Genomic DNA, 5106 nt, shown 5'->3' with positions numbered 1-5106 from the left:
ATCTCCCCCACAAAGTTTTCCCCAACAGCCCCAACCTTCATAAAGGAATTCATTCATTTATTCACCTATCAGCACACATTTACTAAGTCACTTACACCAGGCACTGCACAAGACAATAGAGTTACAGTGTCAAAGAAGCCCCAGTCCTTGCCACCAAGGAGTTCCCAGCCCAGTGGAGAACACAGAAAGGAAACATTAAGGATTCAGAAGAAACTCAACCTTAATATTTGCAGGCCTCAGGCTGAGGGTAAAAATAGGGGCCTGCATATTATATATTAGAATGTCTAAATTATATAATTCAAGCTAGCAAGCAGTTACATAAAATATGTTCTTTCCTACAATCTTAATAAATATAATTTCAAAATTACCTGGAAGACAGATTCCAATTTAGAACTAGCAGAACAGAAAAAAAAAATGCATCCTGTGGCTTACTGCCTTCTCTTCCTTCCCCCAGCTCCAGGCTGCCTGGCAAGGGGTCTGGCACACACATGTGGACACCTTCACATGTCCAAGCTCTATCCACAGCCCCTGCAAATAGCTGTCCCTTGATGGATCAAATAAAAAGACCTACAAATGTTCTGGAAATAGACTCAGGGCAGAGGGTTTTGGAGCCTGGGTTTGAAGTGTGTTCAAGGATTGGGGCACCCATCAAGAGGGACATTACAAAAACAACAGAGCAGGGCCCTCTAAAGCAGTGCTTGGCAAATACCTGCATGAGCACCACCTAGAGACTGCGTTAGAACATGGATTCCTGAACTCCACCCCCAGAGATGAGGCTTCGGCGGGTCTGGGGTGCAGCCCAAGAATTTTCATTTCTAACAGTTCTCACAAGATGTCTATCAGTGGACCACACAATGAATAGCCTGATGCACAGGACCCAGGACACGGCTCTGTTAAGTCAAGTCTAATGGTGGCACTGATTTAGTGAGATATGTGCTACCAAAAAACTATGCAGAGTGCTAGCTGTAGCCACAGTAAGTGTATATACACTTACATATATACAAGTATACACTGAGAGCCAACTTTGTGCCAAGTACTATATTGGCTGCCTCATTCATTCACCAAAGAATTATCGAACAAGAAACTATGAATGTGGAAGAACTATACACCAAAAAAGGCCCATCTTATTGTATGTACATTTAATTTTTTTAATGTAAAAATGCTTAAAATAAAAAGCAAAAAAAAATCAATCTGTTCTAGAGATTTCCACTTTTTTGCAGGGGGGTCCTGTTTATAGTATCATACATGATCAAACTGCGCTAGAATGTTCACACCTGTTACTGCAAATTCAAATCCCAGGAAAGACTTCTCCTGGGAATTTACTTTAGGTCAGGGTTGGGGTGCCTGGTACAAGGCTGCACCCACAGCTGGGCAGGTTCAGCCACACAGGAGCCTTTCCCCAGACCATGAAAGTTCCACTTCCAACAGCAGAGTAGCTCGTATCAGAATGTTACTCCTGCTACCAATTATCAACTCTCGTCAAAATATTTTAAAAACTTGGAGGCACTAGAAAACAATCTACTGTGTGCCAGATACAAGTCTAGGCATGAATACACTTCAGCGGGAAAAGAAAAAGTTCATGGCTTCTTTAATATATATGCCTGTAGCATACATCCACAATTCTCATCATATTAAAAATCAATCATAAATAGCCTCGCTTTAAAGAAGAGGAAACTGTTTCTGAGATGTTAAGAAATTTGTTGCGCAGAACCCAGCAGAGCAAATATTTGAACTCAGGCCACCCCCATGCCCTCCCTGCTCTACAGTGAATAATGGGGGAAACACAAGGGAGACACGGAGCTCTAGGTAGACCTTCTGAAAGAGGCAATGAGTTTTAACTAAGAAAAGTTAGCAAGGTACAAGGAACAAAGGAGAATCACAATTGAAATAAAGACCTTCCAGCAGAGAGGAGGGCTTGTGTGGAGGCAGGAGTATTATATAGGACGATGAACAGAAGGAATTAAGAGTGGATTCTTTTACCTGCAATGAAGGGTAGTCACAGCAAAGTGGGAAAGCAGGTAGGGGGCATATGCATTGGGAGAATAACTCATGGATATATGCACGAAGCACTAAGCAAATGGGTTTCAGGGAAAGACAAAGCAGGCTTGGGAGATTCATTTCTGAGATCCATTTTATGCATGTTCTTCTAGTCCTCTCACCTCCTGTAGTAATTAATGTCCACCAAGTTTGTTTTGTAGCTACTTACACACCTTCAAATGAAACCTGTTGATGTTTTGAACATTTATTTAGGTAGTCTGTTATTATTCCACTATCCACATGTCATCTGCATCTTGGCACCTCAACAGCCTGCACCATTTGCGAGCAAGAACTGTGTGGGTGGATTTCAGAGAACAGCCCCTCATTATTTGTTGATTTGGTTCAAAAATGACTGAAGTGTCAATATACTTTGCAAGGAAGTTATTAGCAATGAAAATGTCAAGTTACTTCTCACTGGTGATGAACAGAACAAACACAACATGTCCCTTATGAAGGTGCTCAGTAACATTCATATTTGTAGAACCCAATTTGAAAAGCAGAGAGAAACAGAACTAGTTCCTAATTGGACAGGTTTCTTTATTACATCTTGATCTAAGCAGAGCTAATAATTTTGGTCATAATTTCTCATATGAATCTTAAGATGGTTATAAGGAATTGAAAATCATCTCTAAAATTCTATCAACTAAATATATTTCACCAACTCCCTTACGTGTTCCTTTAACCATTGAATAAGAGAACAAATGAGATTTATCACAGTATATTTTAAAATCATGTACAATAGAAAATAGCATCAAGGTGACCTCCAAGGAAGTGAATTCTCTTTGTGTGCTGAACTGGAGGTGTCAAGGGAATATTGATGTCACTTTGGTTTTTTGCAGCAGAAAATGTACATAGTAGTCACCAAAAACAGAAATATAGACTCCCCAACTTGCAGTGTAACATTCCATTAAGGAGGTGTAATTTCTTAATTCCCTCAGTACCTAAATCCCTGTATGAAGTATCCACTCTCCACAAAGAGGAATACTACCAAATTTGGCACAGTACCTTAAACCATGTTGAGTATATGGCACAATTTGCCGTAAGGCAGACTTCTGTTGGCCCCTGCCATAGAAAACTCAATTTTAGCTGTGTACATACAGAGCAAGCCACTCACATTGGGAATGAGGGTGGACAAGAGATGAGTTAGAACCTTTTGGGATTATACTGAGGCTATCTGAAGGCTGCTTCTCACCAAGTTGACCTTAATGTTCCCTTCAGTTTGATTAAACGTTAGACAGGCTTCTACCTGCTCACAGGTCTCTGACTTCCCTTAGAGCATTTACTTTATAAAATTCGCAATTGGAGCTGGGCATGGTGGCTGATGCATGTAATCACACTTTGGGAGGCCGAGATGGAAAGATCCCTTGAAGCCAGGAGTTCAAGACCAGCCTGGGAAATATAGTGAGACCCCATCTCTACAAAAACAAAAAAAAATTAATAGCTTGGCATGGTGGCATACACCTGTAGTCTCAGCTACTCAGGAGGCTGAGGCAGGAGGATCCCTTGAGCATGGGAGTTTGAGGCTACAGTGAACTATGATCTTGTTAAAGCACTCCAGCCTGGGTGACAGGGTGAGACTCTGTCTTAAAAAAAAAAAAAAATTCAATTGCACGTTTTTATATGCCCCTTTGAGATGTAAATGTTTTATGACTCAAGAATGTCTTTCTCAAGGACCTGGAAACCATCCCTTTGAAATGTAATCATCAAGAAAGATACTCCTCCTATCTCCCAGTCTCTGTGGAAGGGTAGGAGCCTAACTTCCAATATGAACAATTAGCAAACACAGATGACCTAATCACATTGACTAACCTCCTGCTGGGTTATTCCACAAGATGATCCGAGAGCACTGGGAGAAAGGAAATAAGAAGTCTAATAGAGCATCCATGCTTTCCAAGGTTCAAAATTAGACTTACGAGTTGGGGTGGACCAGGGAGGATGTGACCAAGACACAGTGGCATGAAAAGACAAAAGGCCCTATGAAATAAAATTCCCTGGAGATTCTGGGCTGCTGACTTAGGATCAAAAACTAAGGGTTTGGGGCTGGAAGAGCATATGGCTATGTCCCGTGCTTTGGGGGACAATGACCAGCCTTGTGAGAGTCCCCTAAGAGAACGGTAGTCCTAGAGTCCAAGCTTGGGCACACTGTGTCCTGTGCATGGACCAGGCACTATAAGCATCGGGAACCAACAGCAACAGCAACACCTTGTGGCTCCAAGAGACAATGGCCATGGAAGCCTCTGCTTGGCTTTTGATAGACAGGGTTGGTTCCCCTCATTCAAACAGATGAGCCCCAGAGTTTTTAGGCAGTTAGAGGTTGAGATGCGGGATAGGTGAACTTCAAGTGGAAGATAATGGACTTCCTGCTCATAGCACAGCTGCTCAAACAAGTGATTTTTAAAAGTAAAGAGATTTTAATGCATTTAAAGAGGAAAGTACACTGACATTTCTGAGCTGGTCATCCAACATAGTTTTTAGATTTTTTTTTTTTTTTAATGAAAATAGACATGTGACAAAAAAGTACTTCTTTCTTTTCTAGAGACATAGAAGAAATATTTTTGAAGGTGTGGAAACCAGAACTCAATCACAATTGGATGGGTGGAGATGGAAGTTTTCAGCTGGAATAATTTCCAAGCTCATGTCTTCTCTCTACTGGATATGACTTAGTTTATTATAACAATAACACTGAGAGCCCTGACTAGGGCCCTGGGAAACCTCTAAGAAGCTCCAGCTGTTCAGTCACTTTGGCCATCAGTTACTTTGTTCAATAGTTGAAGGAGGCAGCAGCGTTAGAAGCAGTGAATCTGCCTTGGTGTCAACAAAGGTTCTCTGCTTCAGATGGAATTCTTAAAGTTACCTAAGATTTATTAGGTAATAATAGGCAGACTCAAATTACCAGGAATTTTATTTTTAACTTAACAAGTCTTATCACACAGATAAGACATCTCTATAGAAAAATTATAAAAGAAAACATCCCATAATCTCACCACCTATTGATAAGCACAATAGTATTGTCAATATTCTAATGTAGATATTTCTAAACTTTTATATAAATATATACTTTTAACAAAG

The 5106-nt window shown here is 40.7% G+C and overlaps 1 non-coding gene across 1 annotated transcript; it reads right to left on the bottom strand.

Annotated features, from left to right (window-relative positions):
- Positions 1 to 1225: 1225 nt before the first annotated feature.
- Positions 1226 to 1408, bottom strand: LOC112208263 (small Cajal body-specific RNA 16). Its single transcript, XR_002942679.1, has one exon. It is a non-coding gene; the product is annotated as a small Cajal body-specific RNA 16 (non-coding RNA).
- Between the last annotated feature and the right edge of the window lie 3698 nt (positions 1409 to 5106).

Source organism: Pan troglodytes, chromosome 12, assembly GCF_028858775.2.
Source record: "Pan troglodytes isolate AG18354 chromosome 12, NHGRI_mPanTro3-v2.0_pri, whole genome shotgun sequence".
NCBI classification, from domain to species: domain Eukaryota; kingdom Metazoa; phylum Chordata; class Mammalia; order Primates; family Hominidae; genus Pan; species Pan troglodytes.
Note: the sequence above shows the minus strand (reverse complement) of the source record. Positions and strands in the feature narration are given on the sequence as shown.